A 23,729-nucleotide genomic window follows, 5' to 3' on the forward strand; every position below is an offset into this window, starting at 1 on the left:
GCTCTACTGGTGTGAGTCTGCAGAAAGCAAAACTCCAGGATTATGCTTGTGAGCCAGAAAGACCTGGGACAAGAAAGGGAATCAAAGTAGAGCACTTTCCATATGACAGCGTCAGTTTAAATATGTTACCACCATTGGTTCTCACAAGGCTGAGAAAAGCTGTCCAGTAAGCCACCCAAGGTCATCCATTTGGAGGTGAAGTAAGCTGCCGAAGGTCGCAGAGTCAGGAAGTATCATGCCTGGGATTCAAACCCAGGGTTCAGGCTGACTCCGGAGCCTATTGTCCCCACTGCTCTCTCACCCCAGGCAAATGCCCCAAACAGAGGTGTGTGCTCTCCATGGATGTTTGCCAATCTGCACATTGTCAGCCTCTCCCCACCTGTGAGGGTGTAATTTAAAGCAAAAGCAAAGCCAAGAACCAGACAATTCTACTCGTTTCCTTTGCAGGTGGCGTGCCCGTCACGTAATGTGCAAACTCGACATTGACAATAAGGTAAGTAAATGAGAATTTGCTGAATGGAAAGACTCCACTACTATTATTTAATATTTTGGAAACCCAAGAAATTGTCCAGATGTTAAAGCACAAAAATAACTCACTGCTGAGCCAATGAGGCATAAATGCTAAGAGAGACAAACGAGCGGGAAGAGTCAGGTGTGCTCAAACACGTTCCTTTCAGGGGTTGGGGGAGACAGCCTGGCACCCAGACAACTGGCTGCTGGTACCCAGTCTGCCTCTTACCAGTCAGGACTGTGGACGAGTTGCTTAGTCTCTGGGCCTGCTGCCTCACTCTAGAAGGGAGGGGATGACACAAGAATCAGACGAGTTGATCTACAGGATGTGGATGTATGTGCTGCTTTGCTTTCCTCCTAAGACTTGGCCCACGCAATGTCTCAAGCCTCCAAGACGAGCTCTCTACCCAAAACAAAATTCCATCCATCCTTCAAGGCCCACCCACAGTCAGCCCCACCTCTTCTGGGAAACCATCCCAGGCTCCATCTGCCCTCTAGACTCACCCTCCAGCCACCCCCCTCTTGCCTTTGCTGCTCCCCCACCCCCAATCTGTCCCCTTCTGCCCTATCAAATTGCTGGGACGTTTTGAATTAATTTTCTTCTCTCTCATCTGGAGACTTTGTACCCTGTAGCCTTAATGAGAGGCCTACCCCTTCCTTTGCCTTTGTTAAAAATCTTAGAAATTCCTTGCTCAATTACCACTTCCTCCAGGAAGCCTTCCTGACTCTCTCTCACTCCCATCTACCCTCCATCCTGTTTGGCTGCTCCAGGTTGGAGAGCAGGGGGGGATGGGGGGATGGGGGTGGTCCATAGCACCTTGGGCTCATACAGTTCCTACAATAAGTTTCTAACCCCTTTGCTTGGTGGGACATACAGCATTTTATACAGTATTTCTCCTGAAGGCCTCTCTGTGCCAAGTTCAGTTTTAACTAAAACATTGGTGATCTGGTTAAGTGATTACTGAATTATCCACTGCATTGAATTCTCCCAGCTACCATGTCCCAGCCCTTAGCTTGGCCAAAGGAAAATTAATTGGTTGCAAAGTGCATATCTAATTACAACATCCCGCCCCTGCCACAGAGATGCTCAAATGTTAATTATAACATATGCATCTCAATAAGCGAGCAAGGCATTTAATGTAGCATTAATTATGCCACTTGGGCCCCCCAGTGCAAACACAAAGCTCCCTTTTATCTGCCATTAGAACGGATTTTGCACTTTAAGCAATGAAGCTCTCATCTTTAAAGCCTTTCTGACTCTAAAACCAAACGTTTTCCGTTAGTGTGAACTGCGCCTAAGCACCTAGTTCTCCCACCGCAGAGGTCCCCACCCTGGGCTGCGCCAGCACCGTGGAGTCGTTGCGGGGAGGGTTTCGGCGTCGCTGGACTGGGCTGTCTCGGCGGTTCAGGCGGCAACCCCAGCGTCCCCGGGCCACCCCGCTCTATAGGGCCCGCCATCCTGGGAAAGAAAGGCGAACTACATTACCCAGCAGGCCTCCCGCCTCCCTCTTCCCTTTCAAGTCTTTGCACGTGGCCAGAGGGGAAGGCGGGGCCTGGACGTCACTCTCCTACATTCTCTTTCCCTGTGTCAGATCAGCGAACATTTTTTTCCTTCCTTTGCTCCCTCCCCCTACCCGCCCCTCCCTCCCTCTTTCCCTTCCCTCCCTCCCTCCCCTCTCGGCTGGGTCTTTGCGCCCGGGCGCCGGGTCCCCTCCGCAGCTGGGACGCGCCGAACTCGAGGCAGGAGTCGGCAATCCAGAGCCTCGTCCCTCCCTTCCCCTTCCCTGCCCCCTTCCCCCACCCCTGACTCCGGCTCAGCGCAGCGGCCAGAGAAACCCCGAGGTGAGCATCCCCTCATCCGTCCTCCTCTTTTAGTCATCCCAGCTTGCGGATCGATCTGAGGACTCGGGAGGAGGGCTGCGTGACGTGCGCGTGCTTATAGATAAATCCGGGAAAACCGCCCCAAACAATTACCCCCTTCCCCCTCCCTGCGCCTCTGCCAGCGGGGTGTCCGCACCCATCCACGGCCCCCTCCTCCCCCTCTGTGGGGGACTACACTCCACAATCTTGCCCCCTTCCTGGGTTTGTCCCATTCCCTGCCGCGTTTTGCGCTCCGTGGGGAGCCGTGGCCCTGGAGCCCCGGCGCCCAGGGGGGTTCTTGGGGGGTGCGCGGCAGGAGCCCGGCTCGCGTTGGAGCTGCGCGGTGTAGCCGCTGTCATGTGCCGGGTTCCGACCCGGGGGGAGGAAGGGAGCGAGCGTGAGTCCTCTCCCTTTTGTTTTGAAGCCCGCATTTGCTGCATCGAGCAGTTGGTTTAGTACCAGCCAAACTTGCAGCTGTTCTGACTGCGCTCCGCCGAGGTAGGGAGCGCGTCTCGGGGCCGGGGGCTGCCGCACTCCGGGCTGCCGGAGGGACCCGGAGAGTGTGTCTCCACGCCGCCCCTCCCTCCCCTGGTGACTGATTGTGTCTGTGGCAGCGAGCGCGCGCGCGTGTGTGTGTCTGCACCCGTCCCCGCGGGCTCGGGGATGTCTGTGGATGGCTGTCGTCTAGACAGGGTGCAGCCCCCTCCCTCTGTGCCCGGTGAGCCCGCGGGCCGCGGGGGGCGCCGGGGATGGGAGCAGAGGAAGAAACCAATTGGTGGACCCATTTCGGTCTCGGCTTTGGCCATTCCCCACGCTTGTGATTTTGTTGTCTTTTTTATTATTCCCGTCACCGCGGTGTAATCGGGCCTGGGGAATAGATCCGCCCGGCGGAGCAGGGGTTAAGTTGACAGGCTCTGAAAAGCCAGCTCTCGGGGGCGAGTGACCCGAGCGGCCGTGGGGTGGGCTCCGGCTAGAGTTCATTAGGACGACAAGCAGGTGACTGTCCCGGGCGCCGGTCGTGGGGGGGCGGGGGCTTGGGCTGCGGCGAAGGTCTGGGGCCTCTGAGGACCGCGTGCCGGTGCCTGGATGCAACTGGAGGAGGCGTCCCAGGGACCGCGCGTCTGAGCCGGGTATTTCTCCATTGATGTTAAAAGACAATCGGGGATCCGAGCCCCTTATCTGGGCGGCGTTGGCTCTGGTTCCGCGGAGTTTCAGGGTTGGGGCTACGGAGGGGGGCTGCGAGCAGGGAGGGGCATTCGGCGCGTAGAGGGGAGGGATGGCTGGTGGCGCTGTGCGCGTCCCCACCCCGAGGAGTGAGGCGTCGCCTCCCCCGCCCCGCTGTATGTGTGTACACACCGCTCTGGCGTGTGTGGGGGGCGGGGACGGCAGACCGCGGCGTAGTGGGGACGCCCGTGGGCCCCGAAACCCCGCAGGACCGGTCCTGCCAGCTCCCTTGCGGTTCTAGTTGGGGTCGTGTGTTCCCGCGCGCGCGTCCGGGTTACTTGGAGAGGGGATCCTGCGGCTATAGGCGGGGGGAGACCCTGGGGTCGCTTGTGCTTGTCATCCGTGCGGAGTCCCGGACCCGCCGTGCGGCGGGAGTCACGCGGTCCCTCCCTCCGCGTCCCCGACGCCCCCTGACCCAGCCGCCGGGCCGCCTACCCGGCGGCCCCAGGGGCTGGGCTGGCTGGGCGGGGAGGAGCCGCGGGCGCGCGCGTGTCGCCGCCCCCCGGACACGCTGGGGCTGACCCTTGCACCGAGGCGCTCCGCGGGTGTGCGTGCCCGCGCGCGCCGCCGCCGCCTTCCCAGACCCTGGAGAGCTGAGCGCGCCCGGCGACCCCTCAGCCCCCAATTCTTCCGTCTGGGGACAGTGGGAGCCGCAGGCTGCCTGGCTGCCCCAGTCCAGGCCCAGCCCGCTGCTGCCGCCCCGGCCGCTGCCCGAAGCCGGGCAGCCCGCCCGCCCGCTCGGCGCTCTGTCTCCGCGGCCGGGGATTGTCTCCGGGCCTCGGGCCGGCGCGGCAGGGGAGGAAGCCGCTGGAGCTGCCGGCGCGGCGGCGGCGAAAGTGACACAGCGCGAGGGCCGCGGCCGCCAGGGGCTGGAGGAAGAGGAAGGAGCCGCCCAGAGCGCGGGAGGGCCCGCCCTGCTGTCCGGCCCAGCTCCTCCTGCCCAGAGCGGGGTCTGGGCCGAAAACCTCAGGAATCCCGGCTCCGAGCTGGCTCCGGCCGCGCGAGGAAATTGCCTGGCTTTCAAGAAAACCCAATTGCACGGGAACAGACTGCCCCGAGCAGATGCTAGACGATGGCCAGGACGCACTCAGGTTGCCTGAGGAAACTCCCTCTGGGGGAGTGTTGGAAACAGGACTCGGTTTACACACAGATCGTCTCACCTGTGTGTCAAGTATCTGTTCTGGATGATGTATGCTCAGAGGCAGTAATTTTGTAACACATTCTGGGGTACAGTGTCATCAGTGATTAACAGATTGCTAGAATAATAATACGTTTGTATGACCTCACAGGGCAGGTTTGTTTTTCAAGTATTATAGCACTTATTAAGAAGGTCGAGTGAGGCAGGAAGGAGAATATTAACCCCATTTTACAGATGAGCACACTGAGGGCCAAGAAGTGATGTGACTTGCCTACAACCTCTCAGTAAGGGAAGGGCTACATTCCTCCTCTGAGATTTCTCTTCTCAGCCTATGGCTTTTTATTTAAATAGTGGCCATTTTTTTGAGAATGGATTCTTGACACCTCAGCGGTACTAAACCCAAGAAAGTGGGTAAATTGTGCTGGTGCTTATTCTTTTTCAGAACACTTTCAGTCTGCTGACAGTTCCTGATGAGAATAGCCATTAAAGAACAGAAGTCTGCATGACTCTAATTAGCACCCATTTAATAATTTGCTCTTGGTGAATAGATATCAGCTGTGATACATCTGGTATATACCAGAATCGTGCTTGCATGTAATACATGCGCACGGCATACCTGTTCAGGCAGCACGTGCCTGTGTTCATATGGGTATGTTCTTGGAGTCCTTAGTGAATCCAAGGTCTGTTCTTTAGTTACCGGTTTCGAAGCCATTGGATTTAAAATGTGGACCACAGAGAAACCATCCCAGGTTATATGCTCTCTGTCCCCCTCCTTCTCCAGGGTTGAGGAAGCCCAGAAAAGCAAACAGAGCTCGTCCATGCCTGTCTGTATTTCTCAGCATTTATGTACTTGAAGGTTCTCAGGCATTGTCTGGAAGGTTATTAAGTTTGTCCAACTAATCAGCTAATTAACCATTCACAGATATGTAGTGGGCACCTACATGTTTGTGTATCTGGAAGTGTATATAAAGAAAATTTAACAAATGTTAAATTAAGTTCAGCAAATGTTTATCAAGCGCCTACCTTAGGTTAGACACTCAACTGTGTTTTGGGCACACAAAGATAGTATAGCAGAAACAGTTAAGTTATAATGCAATAACAGAGGAGGGAACAAATCGTAAATATTTTAAAGCACTCACCCTGGAACCTAGTCAATTTCACATATGTTGGTTGCAAGGGGCCCATAATGCCAGTTCTTATTCTAGAGCAAATGCAGAAGGGAGCAAGGAGGTGGGGAGAAGATCCTTATATCCCTTGGTACCTTAAACTTCATTCAGGCTGTTTGGAACCTTCCAGGAGGGCCCAGAGCTCTGTCCTGTAGAAGTTAGGCAGCTAGTGGGAAATTACCCTGAAGCCACCCAACAGGTTCTGCTCAGCATCAAGAGCTGAGGAGGTGTTCTCTGAGGTCCCGCCCCAGGTCTGATGGTGCTGTGTTTCAGTGAGGCCATGGCTTTGGTGAAGGTCTTGCTCAGGCCCTGCCTGGGTATAGGGGTTTCTGTCTTACAGGTCTGTGTAGATGTTTTAATATGGGTCCACTTTTTATCTATTCTCACACTTACTCTGCAGGCCCTGAAATTGCCCTCTAATTTCATTTTAGTTTTGGACTCCATTGCCCTTGTTTTAAGGTTATGGTGTTTGCAGTTCAGATCATGAAGGAGGAAGCCAGAGATGGGCGGTGAGGATGGAGACAGAATTCCCAGCCCAGATAAATAACAGGAGATACAGACACACAGGCAAATTACAGTTTTTGAGAATTCTCCAAACATGATGGTGTTTCTGCATAACTTACCTGATAAGGTGGCAGCCATTTTTTGATGTTGTTGCGGGTGAGGGTGGGGTGAGGGATCCCCTACCTCTGGGCCCCCACTGCTGATTCATGGGTACCCTGAGCCCAGCTGCTCACTTGCAGGCTTGGGTTTTCTTCTGCCCTCCTCCCTCTCCTTGCACTCAGTTTAATTTAGAACCACGTGGCAATGGTGGCCTTCCCCCTGCATTATTACCATCATGCCATATCAACATCTGCCTCTGATTTCTGAATTCAACTCAGGCCAGAGCTGTGGTTTAGAACAGGATGAGAACAGACACACCCTTGGATCTTAGGCACCCAGAGCTGGGGAGGGCCTTGCAGATGATCTGATCTCCATGTGAAGACCTTAAGGCCCAGAGAAGTAGAATGACTTGCCCAAGGTCACAGCGAGCCCTTGGCAGAGTGGGACAAGAAACCCTGGAATTTGAGATCTTGTCCAATCTTCTTTCTCTATACTATGATGCTTTCTGAAAAAAAGTTGCATCCTTACTTCCCAAAGAGTGAGAACTTTATATCTTCTTCTGTTCTTTCTTCTGGTATTGGCAAAGGCTCTGGGGTAATTTTTCCGTTTTGGTTTTGCTTTCTTTCAAGACTGGCCTTTCCTGCTTCGTTTTCATCTTTGGCATCCAGGAACAATTGAGGGCATGTGTTTGGGAGAGATGGTAGGCTTGGGGTCTTCCAGCACTCTTCAGTTTGGTCTGTGGCTTTCTGGCCCTGTGGCAGGGTCCTTAGGAACCTCCTGGAAGTGTCTGCAAAGCTGATATGTATGTGTATTTTTCTAGAAAGAGGATCCTCAGATTTCATTTGATTCTCAGCTGACTCAAGAAAGGACAAAAGTCCTGGTGGGAAGGGGACAGTGGGTTGATTGCACTGGGAACTATTAGAATGTACAGCATTTGATTTGGCTTTATAATTTGCAAAGTATTTCACACAAATAACTCCATCTGCCTTTTACAATAGGCTGTTATCATTATCCCCATTTTGTGGATGAGGAAGCTGAACCTCTGTGGTTAGTGACATGCCCAAGTCACGAGTAACTAGTAGAACAGGGGTCTGAACACTGACTTCAGACTTCACATCTAGTGCCCAGGGCCGAGGGGGCTTACTGTCTGACATCATCAGTATGGTTTTGTGAGTGGACGGCCTTGAACTTTTTAGACCTTCTTTATATCTACCGTTGACTCATACTCAGCCATGGAGCCAGACCCAAATGCTAACTTACCCAGGGGGTGGGGGGCATAAAGTATGAAGGACACTTACCATAGCAACAGTATGTAGAATGGGGCCAGTTTGGGATGATTTCATGGAAGAGGTGAATTTGGTAGTAGGTGTGGGGTGGTGGCGGAGGAGGTTTTAGGCTGGGGCAGTGGCTCAAAAGTGGTTAAGGGGAGACTGTGCTTGGGGGGAGGGTGGAGCAGATCTAAGAGGTTTGCTCGAATATCTGCAATCAGTGGGAGCTTCTCAGAATTTGTTGGGGTCTGTTTCTATGCCTGGCTCTGCACTAGGCCCTGGGGCTACAGCAGAGGACAGGTACAGTCCCCTGTCTTCAAGGAGCCCACTGTCTAGCGGGAGAGACAGACACTTACCTGCTCTCTGTTCACTGTGGTGTGGGGAGCGCAGTGGGAGAGGAGCCTGAGGGCCTTACAGCAGTGCGAATAAGAGTCACCTGTTCTGGCCTCAGGGATTAGGGAGTGGGCTTCCTGAAGGAAATAGCTAAGGGGCTGAATCTTAATGGATGAAAAGGAACTAGGCAGGAGAAGGGCATTCAGGGAGCAGGAATGGGGTACACACAGGTGTGGAGGGATGAGGCTGCCTGGGTGTAGGAAGGAACCACAAGCAGTGAGGTCAAATGCAAGGGCGGAAAGGCAGACAGCGCTCAGCTTTGTGAGCTTAGCTTCAGACCTTGGCTCTCAGCCTTGCAGGTAAGGCATGGAGGAAGGGCTTTAAGCAGAGGCGCCGTGTGCAGCCATGGGTCAGAAGGGAACGAGATGGGGAGCAGTAACAGTTTCCATATGGTATCCAGGTCGCAGGGGATGAGGCCTGGAACCAGGGCTTGCATCTGAGGCTGGACTGAAGGTCATATATTAAAAATATTTGGGAGTAAAGTCTGCAGTGATTGATTAGACTTGGTGACAAGGGAGGAGTCCCAGTGACTCCCAGGTTTCTGACCTCACTGACCAGGTGGTTGGCAGCCCATTACCTGGGTGTGGAGCAGGACTGATGTGGTTGGGGTGGGAAGGAAGACTGATGAATTCAGTGCTGCAGGCACTGCATTTGAGTTGCTGGCAGCATAGTTGGCTGGCACTGTCTTCCAATACAGCGCACAAGGTAGAGCCTGCAGAAGTGTGGGCCGAGCTACAGTTCTGGGAGTGCTGAGCGTGACTGTGGTGGCTGCTCAGACAATGAGAGCAGACCTCTTCCTCCCATTGTCAGAGAATCCTTTGTCATGCCGGGTGCTGTCGTCAGGGAAGCCAGGCGGGGATGCTGTGTCATGCTGGAGGCCCAGCTGGCAGAATCCAGCGACAGCCAAGAGCGAGCTTCAGCTGGAAACATTAGAGTGAGTTAGGGGAGAGACATTTCGTTTTTTAACATCTACAGTGAGCAGAGCCCTGTCCCAGGCCCCTGAAGTGTGAGTACTGGGCAGGGAGACCAGGATCCGGCTTCCAGGAGCAGGCAAGCTACTTGGGGAGACAAGACATGAACGCATGAACCCACTAAAAAGCTATAACACATGGGGAAAGAGTAGAATGCAAATTGAATATTAATAGCATGCTGCAGATACCTGTGTTCTGCTGATTTTTACAGAGCTGACGTGTTTCAGGCAGAGGTCCAATCTTTTCCGGTTAGAATCCTCTGGACTGACGGTAGTGCCTGGCACATAGTAAGTGTTCAGTCTACATTTGTGGAACTGCAGGGATGTGGCCAGAGTTAGTTGTCTGGGGTGGGGGGGTGGTCAGCCAGGGAAGGTTTCCATAAACAAGGCCAAAGGGGGCCTCCCAACACTGATTTAGAATACTTTCAGTACCACAGTGGAGTAAAAATCTTGAAAACCTTCCAACGACAAAGTACCTAGAAATGCTGTATAAGCTGTAACTAGCATGCTTTCAAAGAAGAGCTAAGCTCGTAGAATGTAAGGGAAATCCCCAGGGATCTCAAAACCCAGGGCGGAGGGTGAGCTCAGCTGATGCTTGCCAGGCCTGGTGGGTGGGAGTGGAGTTGAGGGGTGGTTACCGGTCTCAACACCCGAGGGGTTGAGTCCTGACAATGTCCCCTCTAGAACTAGAGATGAGACCAGGAGTTGGAATTGAGATCTCTGCCTTAAACAGGACCAGCAAAGGTTTGCATGATTGGAGGAAGGATGGATGAGACGCCAGCCCATTGGCATTGGGGGGGAGGGATGTCTTGACCTGAATGTGAGGTCCCTGGAAATTCAAGACCTCAGGCCTGTTATGGCTTTGGATGACCGCTAGACATGTGGTTCAGGAGACCCCCAGAAGAGAAATTTGCACATGAAGTCCTCTGACTGTGGGCTCTAGGTCCTCAGGGACCTTGGAAGATTCTGGGTGTCTTTGTCACAGAGACGCGTCATGGCCAGGGCAGGGTAAACAAGTAAATGAGGAGAGAGAAGAGAAAGCGCCCTTGGTGGGAGCTTTTTGAAAAAATCTTAGAGACAGCAGCACAGCCAGCAGAGGACTGTTCCAGCCCTGGGGCTTCTGTCTCTTTGCAAAAACCTACAGATGAGCCTGTCTGGGAAACCCAGAACGTTCATTCTCCCCTGCCACGTACTCAGGTCAGGTTCTTACAAATGAGGCTTCTTCCCAGCGTCCCCGCGAGGGTGTCCTGTGCAGATTCCAGCCGCTACTGATCCTCCAGACCACACACCATGTTGTTGTCCCCTTGCCCAGAGCCTTTAGTTCCTGCAATTTCAAACTTGGGAGACACCTTAGAGGTCACCTGGTCAACCCTCCACCTGGCGTGGGAATCAGATGCTTCCTCTGGCTGGGCGGTCACCGCCTGTGAAGCACCTCCTTCCCTTACGAGGCTGTGGTTGCTGCGAAGGTCTTGTGTCGAGGCTTTGCCAGCTGCCAGCCTCTTCCACCCATCGCCCCTGCAGCTGTCCTGAGAGATAGTTTTAAGACCCTTCACCATCCCTCGTGCTTTTGCTAAGAAGGGCCTCAATTTGTCGAGCTCAGATTCAGCAAGAATCCAGCCAACGTCTGTCTTCACTTTCTTAGCACAGAGGGAGCTTTTGAAAGTAGATGCGAGGTTAGCCGAGCTGGCTGCATAGGCGCAGTCTGATGGGGAGGTTTTGAGAAGCTTTGGCTCAGTGCTTTTCAGATGATCATGAGAGAAGCAATAGCACACGCTGCAAGTTCCTTCCTCCAATGCATGGAATACATCTCAGCTTCTAAGTAAGTGACTTGCAAATTGAACGCAGGGAGCTGATGTTTATTGCATGCCTATTGCATGCCAGGCATGGTGCTAGGCACTGTCTGTATGCCTCACTAAATGAAAGTAACTTCTGTGAGGGAGACAGAGACAGAGAGGCAGGGCCATGGTTGTGACGATTGAACCCTGAAGTTATTCAGAAAGAATGTGTGTGGTTCCATCCCAAGGGGGTGGAGCTGACACATTCCCCATGCTGTTTCCTTATAGGGCCTTCCCTTGGGGTAGTCAATGTCCTGATCTCACCACTAGCCAGGAACCCACAGGCCTTTGCCATCCTCTTGGGATATTTGCTGAAATACTTATGAGTTTGAACCATGAGATCAAGAAAGCGACCTGCTTAGAGAATTCATATCTTGATGTGTCACTGAACAGGATGGTGTTGACAAAGTGTTTTTTGGAGCATATGGTTTATCTGTCCCGTGGTGTCTGTCTGCAGTGCCCTGGGCACTCTCGGGAAGAAGCAACAAACAAGGTGTTCTGCTCCTCCATCTCCCCGCATCCACAGGGTGGTTGGCATCTGTGTGGGTCGTACATTCACCACGTGCCACATCGGGTGACGAAGACCACGAGTTGCCTTTGCAGCGAGGTTGCGTCAGACAGCTGGATGCCTGGAGGTGCTCTGCCACTTTTCCGCAGGACCCTGTGCCAACAGGGCCAGGGGTGAGGGTCAGGGATTCTGGGAAAGCACCCAAGTTCCCTTCTCCCTCCAAAAATTGTTTCTTAGGCCCACATTCTATTGGTTTGCCTTAATCCTTTTAGCATAAGGCCCTTAGCCTGCCAACATTTGGTTCAGTTTAGCAGCTTGCATCAGGCATCTGCTGTGGGTCAGGCTCTGTGAACCAGGCGAGATGAATTGGCGTGAACCTGGCAGGGTCCCTGCCTCCTGCCTTCCCGTCTCTGTGGGGAGGACAGAGCAGCCTTATGTTAGTGTAGTATGGTGAGCATTGGGTCAGGGGAACACAAAGGGTGCTGAGGCAGCCAGAAGTGGGGTGACGAAATTTTTCGTTCAAATGCATAATCATTCTGGGACACATGTGAAAACTGAGATTGTCCTGGGCAAATGGGGGCTTATGGATGCACTGGCTAGGGACGGTGTATGCATGTGGGTCACACCTGACACTATTATCAGTCATTGATCCTGCAGGGCGCACATAGGGGTGACAGGGGGAAGTGCTCGTGCACAAGAGAAATGAGCATCTGTTTCCCCACTTTGCTTAAGGGCTGGGGGAACAGCAATATCTAGGGGGACTGTGGACTCAGCATTCAGGTAGGGCGTAGCTTACAGCCGTAAGTTTCTATCTTGTATCTCACCACGATCTCAGTTTGGGGGTTGGGGGTAGAAGTATGTAGAGATGAAAACCATCTGACCTGCAGGATGTTATTGGCTACAGGTAAAAGAATAGGAGACTAACAGCTGCTTTAAAAATAAGGTGTTTCAGCTCACATAGCCGGAAGTCTAAAGGTAAGAGTTCGAGAGTTGGTTAATTCAGTGGGTCAGTGATAATTTCAAGGACCCGTTCTAAACATCTGGGCTGCTATCTTCAGCATATTGGCTTTCGTTCTCAGGCTTGTCCCCTCATGCTCATAGCATGGCTGCCACTGCTCCAGGTATCACGCTCTCATACAACTGTATCCAAAGACAGGCAGGAAGGTGAGTTTCTCCTTGTCGATCTTAATTTGTCAGGGAGGGAAACCTTTCCCAGAATTCCCCTGCTGGAATTTCCATCTAGTCCCATTGAAAAGAAGCATGTCCATACCCATGCCTCAGCTCCAGTGGAGGATGAGGAAGCAAGTCTCTGGTATTTTCTGCCTCATCTATAGCAAGAGGCAACCTCTCCTTGCAAGGAAGTGGGGAGAGGAACAATGGTCGGATAAGCAATGATTAACATTTGCTTCACCAAGTTTCAACGTGCTATTATTTATTTATTTGGAGGAGGGGTCAGCTTTATTGAAATATAATTTTTTATACTTCAATATAATTGACATTTAAAAAAAATACCACCCCCTGGTTCTGGCAATCACCAATCTGCTTCGTATCGCTATGGTTTTGCCGTTTCTAGTGATTATTATTTCTTAACCTGCAAATAATAGCGGGATATAGGCGCCCCAGGTTTCCCATGGAAGCCCTCTGTGTGGTCTCAGTAGGGGCTCTGTGGCCCCTCTCTAGCAGCTCCTGCAGTTTCCTGCCACTGGGGTCAGGTGGAGAACCCCGGCAGGCAGAATCATCCAGAGAGAGGGAGTCTGTGTTGCTGGTGGCCTGGGCAGCAGGACTGGAGAGGTCTGAGGGCCTGAGGTCTGGCTGGACGATGCAGGACGGCGGGCACCTTTGTAGGCAGCCGTGGGCTTGAGAGAGGAATTCCTTCTCAGCCGCGGCTCGGACACCTTCGATCCTGCAGAATGAGTTCTCTTGCCCACGGTGATTGGGAACCCAGGCCTTGGGAAGATGGTGGTGGCCGCCACCTTCCCCTCCCCAAACCACCATCCCCTTTGTATACAAACAGCCCAGGCCACAGGACCCACCACTCAAGCTGAGGGGCAAATCTGTCCCCACGGGGCTCCTCTATACCCCGCCCAGATAGTCAATTTGTCCTCCACACCCCCCCGCCCCCGTCCCCTGCATCCCCGCCCCACAGCATTGGTCTGTGCATCATTAGGGCACTTAGCTCTTTCCATCACCCCCTCCCTCTGCATCATTCCCTGGGCACTTGCCCGGTCTGTGCTGTGAGATCATAAGCGCGTTGGAGATCCTATTCTTGTTGGAGTCATCAGTGCATTTCCCATAAAATCAGGGCAGTGCCAGCCATGGGGTCAAAGCTCCGTGGAAAAATACACTTTTAAGGCAAAGTGCACATTGGTAGAAAGGCACTTGTTCCTGTCGGACATCTCTCTGGATTAAAAAACCAGTTCCGTGGGGCACTGCACAGTGCCGTGGGTGAGGATTTGTGGATCTCCACATTTTCCTTCCCTAGAGGGGAAGAAAGGTAATCAGCCATGCTGTCATGGGTTGAGTTATGTCCCCCCAAAATTTACACGTTGAAGTCCTACCCCCAGCACCTCAGATTGTGACCGTATTTAATGATGGGGACTTTAAAGACATAACTAAGTTAAAATGAAGCCAGTACGTTGGGCCCTACTCCAATATGACTGGTGTCCTTAAGAGACTAGGACACGGATGAGACATAGACTGAGGGGCACCCATGTGAGGACGCAGCGAGAAGGCAGCCATCTGCAAGCCAAGGAGAGAGGCCTCAGAAGCAGCCAGCCCTGCCCACCCCTTGATCTTGGATTTCCAGCCTCCAAAATAAGAACATTTCTGTTGTTGAAGCCACCTAGGCTCTGGTAGCCAGTTATGGCAGCCCTACCAACTAACACAGAAGGATTGTCCCCTACGGGTTTCAGAGGGCGCACAGCCCTGCCAACACCTTGGTTTTGGAATTCCAGCCTCAATAAATGTCTGTTGTTTTCCACCACACAGTTTGTGGTCCTTTGTTATGGTGGCCCTAGGACACTAATACCCATGCAGTGTGTGCTGGGCCCTGTGCTTAGGGCTTCACCTCGGAGTATTTAATCTTCCAGCTCTGGGTGTAAGTGCTACTATCCTCTTTTGCTGATAGCCCGGGGAGGTTAGCATTTCCCCTGAGGTCACACAGGGACACCAGGCTACAAGTCTAGGCCTGTGTGGTCCCCAAACCTGGACTCTGCCCTGAGAGCTGCATGTTTGGGTAGTAGGGAGATGTTTGTAAACTCAAGGATTGAGCAGGTGGTATTTCTACTGAAACCCTGGGCGATCCAATAATAACTTTAACAACCTCACATTTGCTGAGTATTACAGCGTTGAAATGCTGGGTGAGCACTTTACACGTGCTGTCTTCATTAGCCTTCACAGCCTCTGTTTTATAGATGAGCAAATGGGGGTGCAGAGGGGGTGCCTTAGTCCGTTGGTGCTGCTGTAACAAAATACTATAGACTGGGTGGCTTGTGAACAACAGAAACTTATTCCTCACGGTTCTGGAGGCTGGGAAGTGCAAGATCAAGGTGCTGGCAGATTCGGTGTCTGGCGAGGGCCTGCTTTCTCATAGATGGCGCCTTCCTGCTGTGTCCGTATGTGGCGGAAGGGGTGAGGGAGATCTCCGGGCCCTCCTCTATGAGGGCACTAATCTCATTCACGAGGGCTCCACCCTCATGACCTAATCACCTCCCAAAAGGCCCCACCTCCTAATACCATCTCGCTGGTGGTTAGATTTCAACATATGAATTTTGGGGAGACGCAAACATTCAGACCATAGCAGAGGTTAAGTATTTTACCCCAGGTCATACAGCTAAGAAGTGGCAGAGCCAATTTGGCCCCAGTTTTGTCTCTTAACTGCCACACATGGGGATTGGCCGGTTACCCTGCAGTGCCCTTGCGGTCTTCTGAAAAGGTCACTGGTCTTAAATCTGCCACTAGTGACTGGGGTGCTCTCAGGCAAGTCTCTTCACGTGTGGGTATTTTCTCCTCAGCTACTCAGGGCTTGGATAAGATGGTATCTAAAGAATTAGATTTTCTCATTCTGAGGTTCCCAGTGTCCATTCCTCTGTCACGCAGGGATTGGGTGCTCAGCTTGGACCAGCACGGAGACGGGAGCGTCCCTGTGGTGGTGTCTTTGGCAGGTGCCAACACCGGAGGTGGCATTTCCAGATCCGCCCGAGTTGCCAGTTGGACCTGTGGTTTGGTCATTCGTCCCTTCCCTGTGGAATTCATTCTTGCAACAAGGTGGAAATTGTCCCCGTTTTGTGCCAGGTCTGTTCTTGGTTTTCTGAGGGTGTGGGCTTTGAGTCATGTCCACAGAAGCGTGTGGGGAAAGGGTTGCTGGTGACATGATGCTGGTGTGTTTTCTCCTCTGGGTAAACAGACGAGGGGCCTGCAGGCTCGTGAGCGCCAGAGAGACGCCAGCCGCAGGCGCAGCCGGCCCTGAGAGCCCAGGTTGAGCTGGGCTTTGGCTGCATCCTGTTCCCATTTGCTCTCAGGCCCAGGTGGGTGGCGGGTGAGGGTGCGGAGGGTGACGCTGTGGTTCCTGGCGAGCACACTGGAAGCAGGGCAGTCAGAGCAAGGACCGGAAACCTCCAGCCGCCCGGCTCCTGGTTTATCCCCACAGGGTTTTCGCGATTCTACTTACCTCATTACAGCCAAGTGTACTTAATGCTTCTGTAATGGATTTTAGAGCTAGAAAAGCAGTCGAGTGACTTTCAAAGCTCCCCGTTCCCGGTGGTCTGCTTGTGACCCCAGCATTTGGACAGGTGGGAAGAGGCCTGCAGATCCCGGTGGGCGCAGAGACTGTGCACACCCCATCTATGGGGGGCAGGGGGGTGGCTGTCCACAGGTGCGACAGGATGAGTTATCACCTCATTTCTTGCTGTTGTCAGTGCCACCAGCGGTCATTGCATGCGAGGTGGCCAGGGAGCTGGCAGGGCTAATGCACTTCCTCCAACAGGGACATTTAAACAAGAAAAACCAGGTGACTTGGCCAAGGTCACATTCCACGCTTGCCAGTGAGGAAACAAATTTGAGGACTGGTTCTCTGAACTGTGCCCTCTTGCTTGTTTAGAATGAAGCGTGTGGAAGTTTCTGGATCCCCTGGGGTAGCCGTGTCTCCCTCAGGAACCAGCTCCAGACTGCCGCTGTCCCCAGCAGGCGTCATCATCCCCTCCCAGGCCGAGGCAGGCGCTGTGACGAGGGCAGGCCCGCTCGTGTTTGCCTGGCGTGCTGACACGGTGGCTGTGCGCTGGCAGAGCGGCCGGCGAGGGCCGGATCCGGGGCGGAGTCGGAGCACCGCGCTCCGGCCGGCGGGGAGCACGGCCCCTTCCCCATGTTCTCTCTGCCAGCCTCACAGCAGCCGTTCTGAGAGACAGAATCCTCGAGGTTTTCTGAGAACTGCTTGAGGGCATCTGGGACTCTCCTTCACCCCTACCATCTGAGAGATGAGAGAGGCTCTAGAAATTTGACCTAATCCCGGATCTGAAAGCCAGGTGTCTGCCTTGCAGCCTCCCGAGGACAGGAAGCTCACTACCTGGCAGCCCAGGGCCTACAAGACTGCCCAAGGCATGCCTCCCTTTGGCGCTGGCTGTGCTCTGAGCCCCGCATGGAACGCTTATCCCCTTCCTCCAGGAAAACTAAGTAGTCAGAGCGCGAAGTCCTCTCTTAGAGGTAAATGCTCTTCCCTCGCAGTTTCTCCTGGCAGGGTGACCAGAGCCATCCTGGGTCCCCTTCCCTGTACATGTCTCATCAGTGCTCCTCCTAACACGGAGACTGGAACGACAGTGTGTGAGCTGCGGTCTGAGTGCTGCAGGCATCGTCACCTCCCTCCCTCTGGACGCTGTACTTCTGTGTAGCCCAGGACTGGGGCATCGTTTCTCAGGGGCAGCTTCTAGGTGGGGGGACTCCCATTCCTTCACAGTCCCACCAGAGTAATCTGTGGCAAAGATCTGTTTCCCCAGCCTGGGCTCTGTCCCGCCCTGACGTGTGGCCCAAGGCCACCTCAGCTTGTCCCCTGTGAGTGGTCCAGGGAGCTAACGGGCTGGTGTTGAGGCAGGTGAGGTTACTGAGGGCCAACCCACTTTGGCAGAGGAGGGTCTGGCGCCTTCTCCCCAAAATGACTGTGGTGGCCTTGGGCGTGGATGAGCTTCCAGGCCTGGCAAGGGCGAATATGGATCTTGCAGCTCCTTCCCCTGAGGATCTGTGACTGCCGCTTGCCACGGTGGCAGGGGTGGGGGCTCCTATGCCTTAGGACCGTTGAACACCCCCTTGGCCCCTGGTTTCACTATCATCTGCTCAGTTAGCAAAGGTAAGATGTGGCTCTCACCTTTGCATGGTTTGCATGGAGACCCTGTGACAGGTGTCGGATGACTTCCCTGGCTGAGCAGTGGAGGGAACCACTTTCCAAATGCAGACATTCTCTTGGTGTTTGCCCCCAGGAAAGCCTCTGGTATGTGTGTGAGAGACACAGGGCTCAGTTTGGGGCAGTGGGGACGGGGGTGAGGGGCAAAGGAAAGGAAGACCCACTGCTGCTCTCAGGGAGCCTGTAGCCAGCAGGAGAGAAGCCCCGAACACTCAGGGTTATGAGGAGCAGGTGTAAAGCTTCCCTTTGCATAAAGGCGGCAGGACATTGAGCTCTCCTAGTGTGGCCCATTTCTGGAAGCATGAGGTTTGGAGCCTGCCTCTTTATTTCTAAACATCCAACCTGAAGTTTTAACTCCTGAGCCACCTATGGGTTTGGTCTGTCCTGAGCTGCCTGTACATCCATCTGAGTGTGGAGCGTGGCAGCCACTTCGCCTTAGGTGGGGTCTCAGTTGCCCATGGGGCAGGTAAGGATGCCAAGGGGCAGGGACGTCACTGCGGAGTGGTAGAAACGAATTCCGGTATTGAGGATCACGCATCCTGGCTTCCAGGCCTGGCTCTGCTTAAAACTTAGTATATACTCTCAACCTCTCCGTGCCTTGGTTTTCCCACCTGTAAAATAGGGCTGGTGGTCCGTTCCTTGCCCATTGAATGGCATCCTTTCATAGTAGAGTTGAAAAGGTCCACTGCAAGGTGAGGTTTTGGGTCTGCTCAGGCACCCTGCCCCAGGAAGAGGCAGGGCAAGGAAGAGATAGAGGACTTGAGACACAATATTTGGAAGGCCTCTGCAGACCTTGCATGGCGACCTGGAGTTTCATAGGCATCACCGTTGGGCTGCAGAGGGGAATCGGGCTCAGGCTGGTCATGAACCATTTCGTGCCCCTCTTGCCCCGGCCACAGCTTTGGGATGAGGGACAGGCACGTGACCAGAGCCAGGCCAACCAGTCACCTTCCCTGGGATTTTTTGAATGGGAGCTGTGGGAGAAGGTTCCTTTTCTTCCTGAGGGCACGGTGTGAAGAAGGAGCTTGGCAGCTCTGCCCACATCCACGCCGGGTGGAGGGACTCACTATAGTTAGCTATGGTCTCTGTGTTAGTCTGCTCAGGCTGCCATAATGAAATCCCACAGACTGGGTGGCTTAAACAACAGACATTTATTAATAGTTCTTCACAGTTCTGGAGGCTGAAAGTACAAGGTCAAGGTGCTGGCAAATTTGGTTTCTGGTGAGGTCTCTCTTTCCGGCCTGCAGACAGCCACCTTCTTGCTGCGTCCTCTCGTGGTCTTTCCTCTGTGCTCATGTGCACGGAAAGAGACAGCTGTCTGGTGTCTGTTCTTCTGCTAAGGACACTGGTTCTATCATATGAGGGTCCACCCTTATGACCTCACTTAACCTTCATTACCTCCTTAAAGGCCCTGTCTCCAAGTACAGTTACATTGGGGTTTAGGGCTTCAACATGTGAATTTTAAAAGGACATAATTTAGTCCATAACAGTCTATATTCAATAAGCCCCCTTTCTACGCCTTAAGGATTGTCCTTCATACCACGGGTGGAATACAGGATGATTTTCAGTTGAATACTTATGAATTTGTAAAAACTGTCAAACCACGTATTCCTCTAAATGTGCATTAAAGAAAAAAACACAACTAGTACGTGGAACTTGTGATTTCATTATTGCTGAGCAAGAGGCCCAGTTTAATAAAAACTCAATACAATGCCAATAATATTATAATATTACAACTGGTACACAGGACAGAGAACTCCAAGGCAATGAATTTTGGGTAATGTTGCATAAGCTAGTTTGGGTTGGGTTTATGGCACTTGGCACCAATAGGGTTTTGAATAATACATGTCCAATTTCAGCCCCAGGCTACCTCTTTTCATGTAACAAATGTGGGTTCCTATAAAACTTTTATACATATGATTTTAATTTGAATTCACCAAAGGTGATCAGTAAGTACCTAAAGACGACCTTAATAAATATTTTTGTAGGAATCTTTTTATATAGTATCCAGTTTGTTTCAAAAACACCTATTTTTCAAATTTCGATTCTTTTTTTTGAGACAGAGTCTTGCTCTGTTGCCCGGACTAGAGTGCCGTGGTGTCAGCCTAGCTCACAGCAACCTCAGACTCCTGGGCTCAAGCGATCCTTCTGCCTCAGCCTCCCAAGTAGCTGGGACTACAGGCATGTGCCACCATGCCCGGCTAATTTTTTCTATATATATATTTTTTTTTAGTTGTCCAGATCATTTCTTTCTATTTTTTAGTAGAGACAGGGTCTCACTCTTACTCAGGCTGGTCTCAAACTCCTGACCTTGAGCTATCCACCCGCCTCGGCCTCCCAGAGTGCTAGGATTACAGGCGTGAGCCACCACGCCTGGCCCTCAAATTTCGATTCTTAAACAGCAGCTTGTTATTTAGAGTTTTCATCATCAGAAACTTTGTAATTGGCACCCTGAGTAACTTCAGCACAATGACAGTTGGTATGTTTAATTGTCGGAATGATCATTTAGCATCAAATGTGCTGCCATAAAAAGTGTTCTGTTTGACATCCATTGTCCAGCCAGTAATAAGTACACTATCCAAAAGTTAATCAAGGGGTGCATTTGGAAGCTAACCTATCCTGGTAAACCCATTCTGGTAAACCTGATAAAGGTTTGCTACTCTTATAAAGATAATCTATAAGAGTTATGTTGAAGTTGAGATAACCACCGTAACACTAGACTCAACGGTTTTAGACCAGAATATTCTCTTCCATTTTGTGAGTGATGGTGACCATATTTTTTGAATTAAAAAATCAGGATGCATATTTGAATATTTAAATTAGAATTTCTTCCAACTGTCATCTTTTATCTAAATGGGGACTCTGTGGTCTCATTCTCAAGTTTGTTGACGTGCTCATATAAATTCAAAATCTTTTCTTTAATAAAAAAATTGGCCCTGTGTTCAGACCCTCCTGAGACTTACTTTCTCTTTCTAATTATTTTATTTTCCCCCAAAATATCTTAGCTCCTTTGTTAATATAACAGAATTTAAATATGGGGCCTGCAGCACCCCTCCCCCAATTCCAATAAACAAAAGCATATTTTCTAATGTTATCTGTGGAGGCAGATGGCTTGGTGGCCTGAGCAAATGACTGGCATTTAAGAGCCTAATTATAGGTAGTCTAGTTACTGTTGGTTGTATAACAAACCCAAAACTTAGTGGCTTAAACAATAATAATCCTTAATTCTGCCTATGAGCTTGCAATTTGGGGAGAGCTTAAGAGGTACCGCTTGTATCTGTTCCACATGGCATCAGCTGGGATGGCACAATCGGAGCTGGAAGATCACTTGCAAAATGGTGCACTCCCATGGCTGGCAAGTTGTGCTGGCTGTTGGTTCATCTCCAGGTGGGTTTCTCCACAGGGCTGCCTGGGCTTCCTCAAAGCATGGCGGTTGGCTTCCAAAAGTGAATGTCCGAAGAAACAGAAGGAGAGGCTGCTGATTTCTTAAAGCCTGGCCCCAAAACTGGCCGAGTGTCACTTCCATGTACTATTGGCCAAACAGTCACAGAGGCCAGATTCAAGAGGACAGGACATAGCCCCTGCTTCCCGATGGACGGAGTGTCAAAGAATTGGGAGGTTATGTTTTAACCACAACAAAGGGAGTATCCTTCCTTCTCACAGATCTTCATTGAAGTTCAAAGTCATCTTTTCCTTGCAGTCTTTTGTGGAGAGGTGAAAAAAGAAGTGTTTATAAAAACTTGATTGTATCATTTGAACTCAGTTATAGTTTTGTATGAAGCCCCCTTTATATCCTAAGTCTTTAAAAAGTGGCTCCCTGTTGTCCTGGGTAAACAGTCACTGTCAGAATTTGCTGAAATATGGACATGCAGGCCCTTGGCCTTGCAGGAGGGGAGTCTTTCCCAGCAAGGCCATCCACAGTCAATGGCCTTCTCGGAGACGCTCTGCTGTGGCAAGACCTTGTGCTGGCTGCTGGGGGCCTGGCTGGATCAGGAGGCATCTCACCCCTGTGCCCCACTTTCGGGGTCCCCAGTATTGCTGACAGAAAGCAATGGCCTCAGCCTCACCTTTTTCCTTGCCAACTGGCAGAACACAGTGGGAGCACATCTGTGCTCTGAATGAACCGTTTGCTACTTCTCTTCCCATTCCTGGGGTACATGATTTTAGGAAGTGCCCTGGCCTAGGAAGGCAAATACCTAGCTAGCTTTTAGCAGTGTCAGATAACTTCCCCACTCTGTTCTCCTCATCTGTAAAACAGGGAATTTGGTCTAGTCTGTGGCTTGGCAAACTACAATCTGCAGACCAAATCCGGGCCAGTGCCTGTTTTTCTAAATGGAGTTTCACTGGACCATTGTCCTGCCTTTATGTGCGTCTACAGTTGTTTTTGGCTAAGTGCAACAGTGACCATAAGGCCCACAACACGTAAAATGTTTACTTTCTAGCCTTTTGCAGAAAAAATTTTCTGACCTCTAATCTAAAATAATGGTGTGGATGGAGATCCTGTTGGGGTAAAGGTGGGTGGGGTACAGGTGGGTGCCACAAGTCCTGGGACAGCTCCACCTGCTGCAGACAGCCTTCCCTAGGCACGACAGAGGTCCCCAAAGCCTGGCTCTCCTGTGGCTTATCCTAGGGGCATATTCGACCTTGTTCCTCTAATAATTAACTATTGACAAAAACAGCAGGTACTTGAATAAAATGGAGCTGTTTAATTCGGGGGACTATTTTGGAAAACAGAAGCTTGGTTCTCATTGAAGTTACCTCGTTGGCGTGTGTAGTTGTGTAGGTATGTTTTAAGAACTTAAAAAATGTTATTGATTATATGGTGCCACCACTGTATTAAAATACATTTTAAGGGAAGAAGCACCTCCTTCTCATCGCGGAATGCTGTGTTAACTTGTGCGTGTGATATCAGTTTCCCCTTTAACGGCAGTTGGTTGATGTGTAGTCGTGTTAAATAATTTTGTATACTTCATTAGCTCGGGTCTTGATTTGTTGCAAGTGCTATTTATTCCTGATGTCACCACCTGTGTGCCTCTCATGATGTGGAGACTTTGGGGCCCGTGTTCCTTAGATCCCAAGACCCGCAGCTCTGTTGTGTCCCTGTCACCATCAGCGACTCCTTGTTGGCGGAGAGGATCTGGCTGCGGTTTGTGCTCCCCGGCTTTCAGGGGCTTTTCCGTCCCTTCTCCATGAAATAGCTGAGACATTGCAGGGCCTGCTGCAGCCTTAAATAACGCCAGCTGCCACTGCTTTGTGTTGTCCTTTGCGCATTTCCCAGGTGCTCTCATGCCTTGTCTGCAGGTCGGCAGGTAGCATTACTGTTTCCATTTTATAGAGGTCCTCTGAGAGACTGAAAGTCTCATGCAGGACTTCACAGCTGACACCAGGACCACAGGCCGCATCCTCGGACTCTCAACCTTATGTTCTTTCTACCACCCCAGCCACAGAAACCGGGGGCGGGGCCTCTGTGCTTTAGTTCCCTCATCTGTAAAGGGGGGGTGACCGTGCTACCTATTGTGTAGGGCCATCGAGGTCTAAATGAGCTGTTGCATGCTCAGGACAGTGCCTGGGACATAGTACATGTGAGCTCCCGGGATGGGCAGTGGTAGCCCCGACCCCCAGCCCTGTTATGTGCTAGACACTGGGGGGGGACAGACAGATCACGTGGCTCGGGTGCCCCATCCTAGGATGCAGATAAAACCCGTGCCCAGATAACCATCATACGAGGTGGGTAGGTGGGCCCCTGTGTGTGACCTTGTGGCTGTCCGCCACTGAGAGCCTGTGGTTCCAGCCTTCTAAAGTTGTGCCTTTCCTTGGCCAGGGCTGGTCGGCCAGGAGGACACGAGGCTGCTTACAAAGCTGAACT

General features: G+C 51.9%; 1 protein-coding gene across 2 annotated transcripts in view; it reads left to right on the plus strand.

Annotated features, from left to right (window-relative positions):
* The first annotated feature begins 2,100 nt into the window (after window positions 1–2,100).
* The window catches only part of CTIF (CBP80/20-dependent translation initiation factor), a 295,612-nt gene continuing 273,983 nt past the window's right edge, over window positions 2,101–23,729 (plus strand). Inside the window, exon 1 of one of the 2 annotated variants that reach the window (XM_012642671.1) lies at window positions 2,101–2,352. The gene's annotated coding sequence lies outside the window, so the exon portion shown is untranslated. Of the gene's footprint in view, window positions 2,353–21,521; window positions 21,578–23,729 lie in introns of those variants that run through there. The other variant, XM_012642672.1, reaches the window with a different exon arrangement.

Source organism: Propithecus coquereli, unplaced genomic scaffold (assembly GCF_000956105.1).
Source record: "Propithecus coquereli isolate 6110/MARCELLA unplaced genomic scaffold, Pcoq_1.0 Scaffold181, whole genome shotgun sequence".
Classification (NCBI taxonomy): Eukaryota; Metazoa; Chordata; class Mammalia; order Primates; family Indriidae; genus Propithecus; species Propithecus coquereli.